The following is a 15,664-nucleotide window of genomic DNA, read 5'->3' as shown; positions in this document are numbered from 1 at the left end:
GGAGACCTGACTCTCATAACCCCACAGACTTCCTTAGCCCCAGCTGTCCCATCTACACCGAAACCTGCACGGTGGAGGCATTTTCTCCTCACATAACCCCACCTCTTTAAAGGTAATTTGAAAGTTCAGGATTTGCCAGAAATACTGGCCAGAGGAAAAGGAAAAATAAGCGGAGCAGAGAACACGGGCATGCTCCTTCCTTCAGTTCCAACGAACGAACTTACTGGGCAAATATAACGTTTTCAAGGGCTGTATTACCCATCTCTTCGTAATGCTCCTGCCTTGGGATGCCCCAGCCAGGGAAACCCACTGCTGGCATGTTTCTAATATAGAAACGATTAGATGTTAATTACTATTAAAGATGAACATTATTCTCTGAAGCTAAATAAATGCAACTATTCGGGATTTGACAGAGAATATTCTCTGGAGCGGAGGGAGCAAACCTGCTGCTGAGACATCCAGTCCCACAGCCCTCTCCTCAAGGTCTGACCAAAGGAGGTCACATTCTGGTTCACTGTTAGGACACCTCCTGATGTTTATCCTACATTTCCCTTCTTCCTGACTTGAACCCCTGTTTTCTATCCTCTTTTGTGCTAAGTCCTGCAAGTTCTTGCAGAAAAGACCCGTGCAATTTGCCTTCGGGCATCAGCTCAGACTTTTTTACAGTACTTTCTCAGACACCCGTTTATAACAGTATTTCTACAACTGAGGCCGTCCCCAATGGACTGGAAAGACACATGGCAGGAACAGGCATAGGTCACTGAAGGCAGCTGATAAGATTGCAGTGAAGTTGCTCTCAGCTCAGATCAAGTATGAGTATGTGGACATAAGAGGCTTCTATGTCAGCTTACCAAAATCCCCAACACAGATCCACCGAGTTGCCAAGACCAAGACGTGCATGGCAGGATCCTGGGGACTGCTCTAATCTGTCCCAGCTTCTCACGGGCTCAAAGGGTTTTTCCAAGAAAATTACTGGGATGACTTGGCTACGCAATTGCTCTAAGGTCTGGAAAATGCTCCTGCTCTTCATACGGTCACAGGACCCTCAACAAATCAGGTAGGTTATCCCAAGTCTGGCATCGCTAGAGCAGCATGAAGCAGCTTGGATGCCCTTGTGAATTGATCTCGATAGGAAACGTGCTTTTCACTAGGCTAGGAACAGAAAGTTTCTCACACCGGCTCTACACCAGCCAGAAGATTATTTTTTTCCTGTTTCTTCTTTCTATTTTTTCCTTTATATCTATTTATATTTCTTCCCTGCACCATCTTATTTCATCTGCTCATCAAATGCATGCCTCTTCTGATGAACCTGAGCAGGCAAAAGCTGTTTGTTTGGTTTGGAACTGTTTAAACTTGTTTGGGGGAAACTATCTGTTATTCTCAGTGGCCCTGAAGGAGTGATCCACACGGGAGAGCAAGCCAGGCTCAGCTTTGGTTCATGTGTCATAAACAAAATTCATAGGCAAATTCCAAGTGTTGAAACATCATTAGCAGTGAGAAAGAGCCTAGCTCAACTCTCTGAGCCAAAGCAGAGTTTAAAGTGCTGATGCTCGGAAATGTGTATGTAAACTAAGTCCATTTCTTATCAGAGTCACTGGGAGACAAACATGGCATCCCTGAACGTCACTATTTATCGTGTTTTGGTTTTCGTAATATAAATATATTTTATGGCCACCAAAGGATAGCTGGGAAAGTCTATGCTCAACAATACTGAGTATCTCCAAGGAGCAGTCCTGTCTGCTTTATTTTCCTTGCATTTCTTAGCTCTGCTAAATAAAGGCAATTCCACTTCTGCTGGACCACATCCAACAGACCTTAACACCCACTGGGGACACACAGCCTCAGCAAAGGGACATGTGAAAGATCAGCAAGACTTAAGGCTGGGGACATCGAGGGCTTTGCTCTTTGTTGCCAGTGCTACGCTGTGAATCCCTGGAGATGCAGGGATCTCCAGTGACAGCGGGGTCTTTGCAGAATGGGACTGAAGTAGGGGTTACCCCATAACTGACATGCAGTCGCTACCGAGGGAAAATGAGGAACATGGCAGGAACATGGCAGCCTATGTTTCTGAAGCTCAGGGGCTGAACGTACCACTGACTCGGGAGAGCAATGCAGCATCGGTCATTTTGGCATCCTCTCCTTCTCATTTATTAAAGTCCCCAAAGAATCAGAAAAAAAACAACGTTTCTCCTAACTCATTTTCTCTCTTTCCTCACTGCTATCTCCCATATTGTACTGCTACCTTCAACCCCATTCTCTTGTATGGAGCAGAAACCAACAAGGCTCTTGCTAGGTTTACGTCTTCTCTGTCAGATGGGAGATGGATGATGTTCACTGAGATGTCTAGGGTTAAAATGGGTGAATCTCAACAGGTTCAGAGTTTGGATGCTGCTATGACAAATGTCATCTTTCTACCATCACAGCTATTAGCGCCTGAAAAAACAGCTTGGAAATGTCCTACAGAAAAGCGTTCACCTTCTTAGAAGGAGTTGGGGAAATCGTAAAAACAACCCCTTTGTGAAGTTTCACATTTGTCAGTGCTAGCTGGAAAATGGGAGGAAAATACTATTTTTGATATTGGTTGTAGATTTGGAGGGAAACTCCAATATACAAGGCTGAAAATGATGAGATTAAATAAATAAATAAAAAAAAGCCACCCTGTAAATTCAAAGCAAAAGCATCTCCAAAGACCTACAAAGTTGGGAAGGGTCTGACAGATTAAACTTTGTGCTTCTCCCTGTTCTAGTGTGGCACTTTTAAAATAAAACATGTCTCTACTAATAGCCATGGTATGGTAGTGGAATAAATGTATGGAGAGTGTTGGAGAACAGGGAAGGAGGAATGAGCTGTGATTTGCTGTGCAGCTCTAACAGCTTGAGATGGAAGGGGCAGATGGGGCATTTCTCTAAGCAGGCTGGAAGGATGTGGCAATGAAAGGACAAGAAAATTGAAGGCAACCAACCCATGCAATCAGTTTTTGTCCTCAACCTTGGCCATCCGCTTAGTCCTCCAGAGCTGTCTCGTGTTTCCCAACACCTTGGCTAGTGGGTCTCAGCCACTCTGCCCCATGCACATACCCAATCCAGCCTACAGGCAGTGCCCTGAAAGGAACACCCTTCCTCCACTGACTGAGAGCAAGACTAAGGAGACAAACCAGAGAATTTCACCTCGCCTGCACTGCTTGCCTTCTGGTAAAATTGCAACCAATCAAATATACCATGCTTCTAGGGCTTTTGAGATCCCAGGCTGCTCCAGGTGACCTGAGAAGAGCCGCAGGGAACGTGACGCGCAGAGGTGAGGGAACGATGCACAACCACCGCAGGAGTGGTGCAACCCAGTTTTGAAACCCAGGGATGGAAAATGTTTCTAAAACAGCAGCTCAAATTGTTGTGGGAACAGATGAGAAAAGCAACGGGATGCCATGTAACGCCTGGCAAAAATGGGTTAAACAAAAATAGCAAATTAGGGGCAACAAGCTGGCCAAACACAACACTGCTATCCACACAGCCCAGGTTAGGCAACGGAGCTTTGATCTCTTGTCTGTGTTACAGCAGAATTTATGATATAAAGGAAAAGCAATAGGAGATTCCAACAACACTGTACGTTTTATCTTTCGCTATGCACAGATACGAAGTATGAATAGCATCAAAGAAGAAGGCATGAAAACCATCAAGCCTGGCCCGCATCCAGAGCGAAGGAGACAGCCATCCGTCTAGTCAAAGCCAGGACTGATGTGTCTATATCTGAGGGGGAAGCAACACAGCAATCCAGGTTTCCTGTCATGGATGGGTTCATCTGCAGGGCTATGACACAAACCCCTCTTTTTTTCTCCCCTCCCCTCAACATACAGCAGGGCGAGATGCAGCACAGCCTGAGGCCGCGCGTGCCACAACAAAGCAGGTCACAGAAGCTCAGCAGAAGCACACTACGAGGTTCTCCCTGAGGCTCTCAGCTGCAGATAAGCACATCACCTCCTCTACCATCCAAGGTAAAGTCAGAGACCCTAGACCTTTTCTCATTTACACCAGCCCAACACTGTTGACCACAATGGAGAACCGCAAGAAAACTCCGCCCACGGATGAATTTCACACCGATACACAGACCTCAAGCAGATCTTCAAGTAGATAACAGCTCTTTTAAGACTCACCAAAAGGTTCTGAGAGCTACAGAAATGCTTATGATTGTTAATTTTCATTGAAATGGGGTCCTCATTCCCCTCCACAGCAGCTCACCTTGTATCTTTGTTCATTTTCCGTGGTTTAACCTCAGGCATAAGAGTCTCACACTTTAGTCAATGAGACTTGACGTCACTGGAAACCTCATGGGAATGTGCTAGATGGAGCTCTAGCCAGTTTGCAGCATCTTCATCTTCTCCACAACCCAAAATCACGAACAGGAGACCGCAGCACTGCATGTGTTTTTGAGGGCAAGAAAGGGAAGAGATGGGCTGAGAGCGAGAGAAACAGCAGAAGCAAATGGGTCCAGAAGATCCCATTTCCACACAAATTTCTCTCACGCTTAACTAGTGCGGAGGAAGGGGTAGGACAATACCGCAGGCACTCAACAGCTGAACAACGGTCCTTGAGAAAAGGGCAGCGTTCACAGCTTTCCACGCAGTGAACTCTTTAAGACTATGTGAGATTCATTGAACCTTTGGTCGGAGGAATTTCAGTATCCATTGCATTTCTACTGTTGCCGCCGTTAATGTGGGCCATGTCCATATTAGCTGGGATCACAAGTTTGTTTTCTCTGGAACTCTTTCACGGATGGAGTAGTTCCAAGATACTAAATGATGTAGCCTGATAGCTCAGGAGGCAGAGCTCCAAGATTCCCCACCGATCCCCCTTAGGAAAAGCCCCAAAGTAGGAAAGCACTCAGCAGGGTATAAAATAAAAAAAAAAGTAAGAAGGAAAAAAAAATAATTAAAATCTATTTAAGACCGAGGGCGAAGCAAAAAGGCTATTTTCAGGTCTGAGATGCCCCGTGATTTGAGTCAAAGCTACCCTCCCTGTCCAGACGCAGAGCCAACGCTTTTCTCCAGACTGCACAGAGGTGCAGCTATTTAAAGCCACTCAGAGGCCCACTGCATGATGGAAGGCAGCCAGATCAGTTGGGCCTCATCGGTTTTGTTTTCGTTAGATTGAAGCCAGAGTATGTGGAATGACTTGTAAGAGGACCAGGGAAGGGGGAAGGACTGGGCACTCAGCAGTTTCGCCCACAACACGCAGAGCTTAGTCTCTGCCTCATTCGAATCGTACTGGGTTGGAGAGAAGGTACCTGAGCAAAGAGGATGGTTGGTTGGTCCTTCGCGACACCCACGGCTGTGCAAAGGTGCGTGGCAAAACTCTTGGGATTCACAGGTCAGCCACGAGAATGAGCTGCAGGAAAGTGTTTGCAAAATGCCTGAGAGTTTGGCGGTAGCCGACATCCTGGGCATTATCGAGCTGTTGCCCTGTCCCCGTCCATGTCTGTGCTTGCACCACCATGTCCAGGAGCCTTCTCCTCCGCAATTCTCACTGTCCGGAGGAACAACCGCAGCTCCCTGCCTCCGCCAGTCCCCATTTCGCACCGCCGTGCACTCTCTCTGCCTCTGCACTCCACAAAGCCCACGGGACCCGGTATGAAAGATCTCGTCCCAACAAGTAATACATCATTTTCATCACTTTGGTTTTCAAATATATTCTTTTGTCAATTTTTAATTTTTTTTTTTTTTTTTCAAGTCAGCCCTGAGAGCGCTGCCAATTTAAGTACTGTGCACAGCGTTACAAGAGATTCTCATTTCCACTTTGCCTGACAGGTATCCGCATCCCTCTGACACCGCCTCTGTTCCCCAGCCGCTTCAGACAGCAATAGTCACCCTAAGCGTTTTACACAGAGTTATTGAAACCACTGACTAATCTGCCCAGAAATGAATATCCACTGGGAAAGAATCTGGTTGGGCTCGTGTTCCCTAATTGCTGATTAATTCCAATTACGGTACAGCTGATCCACCAGTACCACGGATCGCCACATCAAAGAGCCAACCAGCAAAGGAAGCCCCTAAGTTACAACAGCAACAGCCCCGTTGCAAACTTCTTTTCAGCCAGAGAGTGCTTCATAAACATTAATTTGTTACACCTCACTCATTCCCTGGGGAAGCAGGAACTGTTATATTCATTATGCAGATGGCAAAAGGGTGGCACGGAGCAGGACTACGGTTTCTCCAAGCTCTCCGGAGGAACTGATGCCAGTTGTGGGCACTCAACAGGGAATAGCCCCAGCTACCATGCTCCCGTCCTCTCCAGGAGACCTGGGGTCTGGCAGGGGATGGAAGCCCTTGGTAAAGCCAGATGGCCAGGGTATGAGAGCAGACACCAAAGGAGACGCACACGGTGGACAGGAAAGCACACAACTGCCACAGGTCCACAGCTGGGACCTTCCCTGCCCAGGCAGGGCCAACGATGCTCTCCTGCTCTTCAGAAGGCTGGTGGAGGAGCTGATCAAGGCCCAGGACAAATCCTTGCTGGCTCAAGTCTCTTTATTCTGCCATTCGCTCCAGCAATACCTTCCGTCATCTAGAAAGGCCAGAGCTGCCCTCCGGGAAGCCCAGGAGCGGTACAAGCCCCAGAGCCTGAAGCGTCGGGAGGAGCATCCTGTGGGGAAACGCGATTTCGTGGAGTTTACAAGCTGAGGATGGAAACTCAGCAGGCAGGGCGGCACCGAGCGCTACAGAACAGTTGTAAACGGGAACAGGAAGAGCTGAGGACAAAACCCCAGCGAGAGCAGCAGGGAGCCTCGAGGAACAAGGTTTTGTTGATTTTTTTAGGCTGTTTGGATGCTGCCTTGTCTGGAATTGTCCTTTGCCTGTCTCTCTCCAGTGCTCCTATTCTGCTGATTGTTTTGGAAAGGAAGGCTGCCACCACGGCTCTTCTCTTGACAACTGACCCACTAGATGGTTCTCAAAATAAGTTGCCTTCTGCACCAAAATACATCAGAAGAATGACATTCATCTTCCCAGGTGAGAGCTCCCGCCTCCAGATTGTGTTTCAAGACCACGTTTTGGTACCTGCCAGCGTGCGGCAGGCTCTAAAAAACATACCCCAGGGCACAGGGAGGGCTGTGCTGGGATCATGCTACTCCTAGGGAGCAATTTGGGTACTGCCCACCAAACAAGTGGCAGGTATTTGTGGTGGCCTTCAATTAGTGGGAGATGAGAAAGGGCTTTGCTCTCACAAAACACACATGAAACCTAGTATGTCTTTGCAAGACAAGGTATGAAATGCCTGGAAAGACCCTTGCAGCCAACAAAGCAGAGATGAGGTGAGTGGGAAGCCCCCAGGCAGCGCACCGGGGGGGGGGGGGGGCTGCTGCTGTGCAAGGAGACCCTTACTCCACCCTGCAACAGAGGGTGAGCTTTGCAGAGCAGGGCAGATCTGGCACATCACAGCAGGGCAGCAAATGAAGACCCAAGTCCAAAACGCGTGGCGGCTGGGAGTTAGGAGGCTTCATTCAAAGGAGGGAGGAAGGACCGGGGTTTCTTTCCTACAAGGTTTTTCCAGCAAGTGGTCTCGCTGCGAATTTTTGAGCCAGCAGCCAGCTCCGAGCTTAACAAACTACATGATTGCCAGACCCTTCTCTGACCCAGTTTCATTTCGGGTCTGAAAATAAGTCTCCCTCTCTCCCTTCTCCTTCTCACATCAAGTCACCTAAATGCACAAGGCATTTAAAGCACTTTAGCCCAATCTTATTTCACACCATATAATTCTGCGCAAGCCTTTGTGTGTTTCTGCCCCACTTGTGTCATTGGCATCTGCTGATCAAACATCAGCAGAGATGAGGGACCGGGAAGGGGCTGAGCTCCCAGGCCTCTGGATGGGAGGGCACTGCAACGTGGAAACTCCCAGGACTGTGACTATCCAAAAGCCATTTTCCCCCCACCAGAAGATTTCACGCTTGAGAAAAAGGGAAACGGGTTTACTTAAAAAATAAGTTTTTTCCTCTTATCCATCACCTGTCATCAGAAGTCCTGCCTACCACCACAGATGGGACACATCCTTCTCTACGTACGCTGCTCCTTGAAGCGAGAGCTGCCCACACTGGGGCAAAAGTATGGAAAAACATACACTTCTAATAGCGCTTTCACATTTGCGCGTGCAACTAAATGTAAGAGATCGCAGTCCACAACCTTGAATGCAACCTCAGCATCAAAACCAACCTGTGCACAGAGGAAACCGGGCTGAGCGATACCAAAATTGCCAGCAGAAGGCAGGGAGAGGGTGCACACAACCTGCTGCATGCGGGACACGTGGGACGGCCGGTGAGGAAGCGTGCGAGAGAAAAGCGGAGAGCGATGCTGCGGCGCAGAGCACGTGGCAGGGAGCAGAGGAGCGCCGGAGAGGGGCCAGGGAGCGCGCGGGCGCACACGTGTGGGGCTGAGAGCATAACGCTGCTGAACGCTTACTCTCACTTTACATTACGGATTTAATGGCTTTTAACAGGAGACTTCGTAAGCGATCAGGAATTGGAACAAAAGGAGCTGGGGGAATAATTATTCTAACCAGGGGAGCTAAAGAACATGGCAAAATCGCATGCTGAGCAATCATGCTAATTAAAGGCACCCAGAAGAATCAGGATAGAAACGCCAAATGGTTTTCACTCTGCTGCCCTAATCCACTAACTGCCTCATCACTTTGACTCCCACCAGCTGTGGGAAGGACAGCTCTGGGTGAGTCGGTTTGTAGCAATAAAGGATGGAGCTAAACAAGTGCTATAGGGGTGCTGGTTCCCTCTGCAGCGGGCTGGAGCGATGCTTGACCTGCCAGACTGAACAGTGGCTGCATTGCACTGGTAGCTTCGGGGTGTGTGGGGGGGGGAACAAATGCCCCCACGGCCTCCAGCTGAGCAGCAAGGATCCAAACACGCTTCCCAGAAAGCAGAGCAGCTGCTGGCAACTACCAGCATGAGGCTAAACACAGCCCGCAGCCACAACGCTGGTCCTTTTGGGGCGGTCAGCCCTGTGGCGTGACTGCCTCTCTGCAATTACCTGCTCAGCCTGGTGGTCTGTCCTGGGCTGTGTTCGAGGAGCATCTTTCCAGTGCCACACCAGAGCTCTGGCAGCACTGAACGTGCTGCTTCCTTCTCTACACAGCTTTGGCCATCGCTGAGTCGGCTCCGCTCAGGTTGGTGCGCGGGCTTTCAAAGGTAGGACATCTTCTATGCAGTGGGCATCATCCTGATCTTCTACTGCTTAAAATGCCAGCTGGGGTTCAAGCCATGCCAGCGTCAGAAAAGCGAGAACTAACACTGCGATGTGGGCAAGTTTTCACCCAGAAAAAGTGGGGACTAGGAAAATGTCCATGCTGTAGGGAAAGGAAATGAAGGTAATATCGCTCCAACAGACTAGAGGCTTTACAGACCCCAATAAAAACTCCCATGCGCTCAGCCTGGTGTGAAACCCAAGACAGACTCCTCGAGGAGCTGCTGAGCCTCGACCTGTTGAGGATGTCAGGGGAAGATCTTCCTCAGACGCTGCTGGAGTCCAACAGGGCGTTACATGCCAAGGCGGATGGGTGCAGAAAACACGATTAACACAACAAGACACAGAGGGGTGCAATCACACGCTGCGTACAAAGCAGTGTCTCTCTCTCCTTTCCAGCCTCTAGGAGAAGGTCCACCTTTGATAACTGCTTGGGTGAGTCGTGAGTGCTTTTCTCTCCAGCCGTGCAGACCTGGGGTTTGTTGCAGCAGTCGCCTGCATTGGCACAGAGCGAGAGCTGCGCGTAGGGGAGGTGGGGCAGCAGGAAAGCAAATGCTAACAATTGCCATCAAGTAACAGCTTTCTATTTAAAAAGCAATGGTTTGTTTGTTAATCAACAGGTCCATTAACATGGAGCAAATGCCTCTCTAATGGACACCCACAGGATCACAGGCTGAACTATTTGTGTGCGGCATCTTTTGATTGATTCACCCTAAAGATCATCAAGTAAATGAGAGAGGATGTAATATTTCTGCAGGAAGCGTTCCACAGCGGATACATTGATTGCGACACTCAGCCAGCTGCTGTGTGCCAGTCTCTTCTTAAAGAGACTTCATATTTGGTTCTCTGATTAAATATTTTGAAACCGAGAACAAATCAGGGACGTTGGCTCGACTGTGCCAGGCACTCGCTCCAGTACACTGCCAAGGAGGATCACACAAGTGACCGATGTCCAACCCGCTCCCTTTCTTCCTGCCCTCGAGGCTCGCGATACCGTCCCCTCGGTCCTTGCCCGGCCGCACAGATCACTGCCGCTCCGCTGCCTGGCTTCTTTCTGCCGCCGCTAAATCCTTCACCCAAGCCAAGGGAGCCTGCTGGGTGCCACACCAGGAACACAGAGCTGTTGACTCATTTATTCAACTCCCACCTGCAGCTAAAGCTGCGAAATCACGGTCCGGTTTGCCTGCCAATGACTCTCCGGCTCTTGCTCTGTCACCACAAATAATCCGTTTTTAATCAAATGCCCAGCGAACGCCCAATGGGACAGGAGGAGGCAAGGCTGAGAACGAGGAATACCCGGAGAACAAAGGAAGAAAGTCCAGGACCCATAAGGAAAATAGCAATGAAAGCATCAGCTGAATAATTTGCCGCACCAGCGCTCCCAGCCGGCAGAGACGGTCTCAGAGCCAGAGCTAAGCGCCCGCTGCAATCTGCAGTTTGCAAAAGCAGGTTCTTTTTCCCACAGCCCAAACACTGGGCTGACACCTCCTTTATGAGCTGCTGAAAACAACCACCCTTTTCTGAACGAGCCCCGCAAAAACACAGTGACACTTCCAGCCCCTGAGCAAACCCTGCCACCGCTCACCGAGCCACGTGCCGTGGAGCTGTCGAAGCCGCCCTGAAGGAGACCAGCGGGACCAGGAGACCTGGGCTGCTGCCACCACTGCTGAAATGACAGGCTTATTTCACATGCAAATGAGCCACACAAATTGAGACCAGACCCTCCTTTTCCCCTCTGAGCTACTCATAAATGACAGAGGCGTGAGGCAGGTTAAGGGTCTTTGAGGCAGGTGAAACCCCGGGGTAGAGAGGACGGAGCATCTAATTGGAGACAAGAGGAGGATGCTGAACATTCACCCAAGGTCCCACGGGGAGACACAGCTAACCCTCCCCTCTGGAGATAAGCTCCAGCAAAAGGGCATCCAGCCCGCTGGAATAATGACTCCTCGAGGCAAATCAGAGGTGCCAGCAGCTACAAACGAGGGCCTTTCTCTGCTGTAGCTTCCATCATTTTTTCTCCTTCAGTACCGGCAGGAAAATAAATAAATAAATAAAAAGAGCCTGCAGGTTCCATTCAGGCTGAACTGTGTGTGCCATCGCAGCCTCACAGGCAGGCAAGAAGGCAAGAGCTGCGGGTGCAAGCTTGGCCACGGATGCTGGGCTCCTGCCCCCACTTCCTTTCTTTTCAAAGAAAATAAAATCAAGTTTGTATCGACTACCGAGCAAACGAGACAACATTATACAGGACACGACCCTCCGCAATCAAATTAGGTCACTGCAACACCGTAACCAGCATGGAATATGTAGCCCTGATAGCATATAGGCTCAAGGAGAACGATTTTTATGCAGCAAACATCAAAAGACAAAAGGAAAATGAATCATATCAGGACATCAAGCAAAACCAGAGTGTGAGATAAGTTTGGAGGAACAAGCAGCACTCCTGTCTCCGGGCTTCCCTCCTAAGCCCTTCCTCGATCCCCATTCACATGGGCCTGACACTTCTCAGAGCTGGCCATTAAAACCACCGCAAGTGCTAGGAAATATCTTTGCCCCTTCCCGCACAGCTTCCTCCCTTCCCCATCCCCAGAGCTCTGATGGTTTCCAAAAGAGCAAAGCCACTACCCACAGAGCAGGTTTCCAGCCGTGGCCCTCACTGTGTCAGCAAAATACCCGACGGCAACACACCCAAGGTGCTGATTTCGGGAGTGCTGAGATCTGCTTAGATAGGGGACTTAACGTCCTCCTTTCGCTGTAAGCCACCACTTCTGTGTCTATATATACATTGCACACAGATCATCAGAAAATAAAACCCAAACGCGTGGTCCAGCTGTGTGGACTTGTGCCATCATGATTTGGCACTCAGCTCTCCTCCCGTCTCCCTCCCCCAGCGCACATCTCTCAAACATCCCCTGTCCATGCTCTCTTCCTCCGCGTACCCCTACACAGGTCACCCCTCCATCCCAGCTCGCTCATATCCTCTCCTGAGTGGTTGCTCTCCCGTAGGAAAGCCCTCATCACCCAACTGCCGAGCGATCACCAGCAGAGACAAATCCATAAAGCCGCTTCAACCCAAACACCCCCTACAAGAGGGGAGGGAGGTCTCCAGTGGTCCAGGTGCACATCAGTGGGTATTTATGGTGATGTGGAGGCCACCACGCGTTTCTGGAAAGGGGAGGGTGGGTTAGCACTAGGTGTAGCAGCAGTGCTGTTCATCACTATACCAGGACTGTGAGGATCTAGATGTGGAGCATGGGCTCTGCGTGAGCTGGGAGGTGGCTACTGCCACCCCAGGCAGGTCAAAACCCAGCTCAGCACAACCGCCCCACCGCCTGTTTCACCCCATCAAGCAGAGGAACATGCATCCAATATGTTCCTCCTGCTACCCGCAGGAAGGAGGACACGGACCTTCCTAAAACCTACGATTTCCATAGCACTCCGTGGCAGCAGTTCCCCAACTGCATAATGAGTACATTAACTTTAGCTAAACTGATTCTCCAGAGATGAAGAGATGGAAAAGAATAATCGAAGCAAACTGTGATAGAGTTTTTGATTAAGCAGCTGATGATCAATAAAAGTTATCTGCAGGGCACAGAGTGTTAATGAGCTACCATTCCTGTAGCAACGAAACACCTGAGCCCGCGCTCCCCGCTCAACACAGCCCACAGAGGTCAGCAAGACCTGCTCCTCCAGGACTGACAACGTGAGAACATGGGCCACCGAGCCCACGGGTCTCCCCTGCCCTCATTCCTGTTAAAAGGGCGACGGTGGAAGAAGGAAAAGAAGTAACCTTCAAGAGGAACGTGGCTAGAAAGAGAGGAATTGAAAAGGTTAGCAGCCTGATTCCGAGGCTCGAGATGCTGTTGGGGGGGGGAGGAGGGGGAATTAAATTGGAAAGGCATTCACAACCTTCTCAGACAGCTCCGTTAATTTAAAGAGGCCGCCCGGCTCCGCAGCTGTAACACCGGTACCGGGCACACCTACAGCAGGGAGCAAGAAGGAGCAGCCAGGCGGGCTACCAGCTCTCTGCCGAGGGGGTCGGCAAGGCACAAAACGACCCCCAGCACGTCCTGCACTTGCTCTCCCGTCGCCCCTTCCCCCACGGCGAAGCCCCTGCAAAGAAGTATTAGGTGTTAAATCTTAATACTTATTATTATCTTAAACTCATCCCCGAAGATTCTAAGGCATTAAAGAGTGGACTTTATAGAGGATTTCTCACAATAATGTAGCCACCTGTTGAACAGCAAGGCTGCAGGAGGGTTTCAGAGAGCAAGTGGAGAGGAGAGCTTCAAATTAAAGCTACAGAGACGAGACAAGACTCGCATCAGCAGAGACATAGAACATCATTACCTCCGCCTGAATGTAACTAATCATTTTACTCTTCCAGAAACGTCCAGAGACCTCTTAGTGACCACAGGGAGCTGCTAGGATCTGTGTATTACATTTCCTCCCAAAGTTGCCTCCTCTGACAGCCCGGCCCAGCCTGCCTACCAAAGGGATTTGTTTTCCCAAAACTCACTTAGCCTTCCCGTCCCCGGAGGGTCTAGGGAAAGCTGAGAGAAAATCAGCAGACAGGATACTCGTTCTGGAGTGTCCCGAAGGGAACAGAAGGGATGAACGGCACATTAGGATTTCTCCCCCAATTTCTCAAATTCTCACAGAACTGGGGCTTGCAATTGCCCTCTGCAGAGACCGCGTCAAGACAGATCATTAATACTACTTGACGCTGAGGATCTCTTATATTAAAAAAGCACTGCAATTACTTAGTTCAAATCTCTATATTATTCATAAGATCCATATCTATCACGGATATAGTATTTACACTGCTATGGGGAAATGTAATAAATAAGGCAATAAGCACTTCCCTCCTCCAGGTCGAGATGAAAGCCTGCATCTTGGAGAGCGGTGCTTTCCTTGGGCAGCAAGGCTCACATCCCAGGCTCCCCGCTCAATCCCTTCAGCCAGGAACTAAAGCCAAGGTAAAAAAGTAACTGCTCTTCCTCCAAGCCCAGCACTCGGGCTCCAACCACCTCTGACTCCAACCAAGAGGGCCAGGAGGTAATGCCTAGGTGGAACGAGGTGGGCAGAGCTCCTAGGAGGTTGGCAAGGAAAGGGATCTTCAGAATCAGTCAAGAGAGCAAAGCAGAAAAGTGTTAGACCGTAGCATGGTCCCCGCGAAGGTGGCAAGGGAGAATTTGATGTAACCCATCTGGAAAGGAGCAGGAAAAGCTCAGAATTACCATTTTGTGGGATCACAATATACATCTGAAAGCTCCCAGGATTTGTTTGTCCATCTAAACTCCTGACTCCAAAAGACTGGCTGTGAAAGGACTTCAGGTGGCGACTCATAAACAAGCAACATGGTCCAGAGGGCTGAACGCGGGCCAGACTGCGAGCTGTCAGGAACCTGGTGTGACCTTGAGCAAACTGATGCCTTTCCAGCTGCCTCTCCTCATCCATAAAATGGAGACAAAGATGCTTGGCAGCCCCTTGATGGGCTGGAAGGAGAAATGCCTCTTTCCAGGAAATAGTGGAGGTGCAAGATGCCAAGTTACCTCCCCTCGTTAAGAAGAGGATAAAATATACCCCCTCCCTCAAATACTCAGCTGCTTCCTGTGCTCTCAGTGAGGCTCCCCGGACATTTGGGCTCTGCTGGGATCTGGCATGAGAACAGGACAATCCCACCCCACCCTACCTTTGGAGTTTGCCCAGAATTTATTTTTAACACAGCCCACAGTGTGAACGTTTGTGGTGGGATTCGTATGAATTCGTGCCGATCTCTGACTCTGAGCTAGCCTCACCCTGCCTGCGCCAATAGCCCAGACCACCAAGAGAATGGACAGCACAACATCCCCCATCCCGAACAAGGTGTTTACCACGGGACAGACCCAAAGCATCCTATCTCCTTCCACGTGTAGGAAGGAAGCTTTGGGCGGCCACCTCAGATGGAGCGTCACCTGCTGTCCAAGGGTAACTAACTTGTCCTAGGGCGTAAGACACGAGAAGCAGGGCCCTAAACTAGGCTTAAAACGACCTTTCAAAATCATGGAGCCCTTTGCCAAGGCCTTTATTTCTTTTTGGGTTTGGACTGTGAGCGATGGGGTAGAGCAGAAGTTGTGGCCCACCTGAGAAAAGACTTGAAGACTGGGCTGCAACTTGCTGATATATCAAGACCTCAGGTATGGCTTGAAGCATGAGGTCCTTTGCTTTGGTATACACCTAACGGCCATCATCTCCCCTTGCTCAACGCTCCACATCAATTACAGTGCCGAGATGTAAAATGACTGATACTTTTAATACAAAGGGCCTCTCATTTATTTATTAGCTGGCGACAGGCCCTGCAGTCCGGGATGGATGCATTATAAATCAGCTGCATTTCTAACCATTAAAAATTCATCCAATTCATAATGTAGGACGCCCGTAATTTCCTTA

The 15,664-nt window shown here is 49.6% G+C and overlaps 1 protein-coding gene across 5 annotated transcripts in view; it reads right to left on the bottom strand.

Moving 5' to 3' along the window:
* The window catches only part of NTRK3 (neurotrophic receptor tyrosine kinase 3), a gene marked incomplete at its 5' end in the record, with an annotated part of 221,256 nt that overhangs the window by 73,496 nt on the left and 132,096 nt on the right, over nt 1-15,664 (bottom strand). The gene's annotated exons all lie outside the window — the stretch shown is intronic.

This window comes from Vanellus vanellus (assembly GCF_965231255.1).
Source record: "Vanellus vanellus genome assembly, chromosome: 11".
Lineage (NCBI taxonomy): Eukaryota > Metazoa > Chordata > Aves > Charadriiformes > Charadriidae > Vanellus > Vanellus vanellus.
This window is presented reverse-complemented; position numbering and strand designations above follow the sequence as displayed.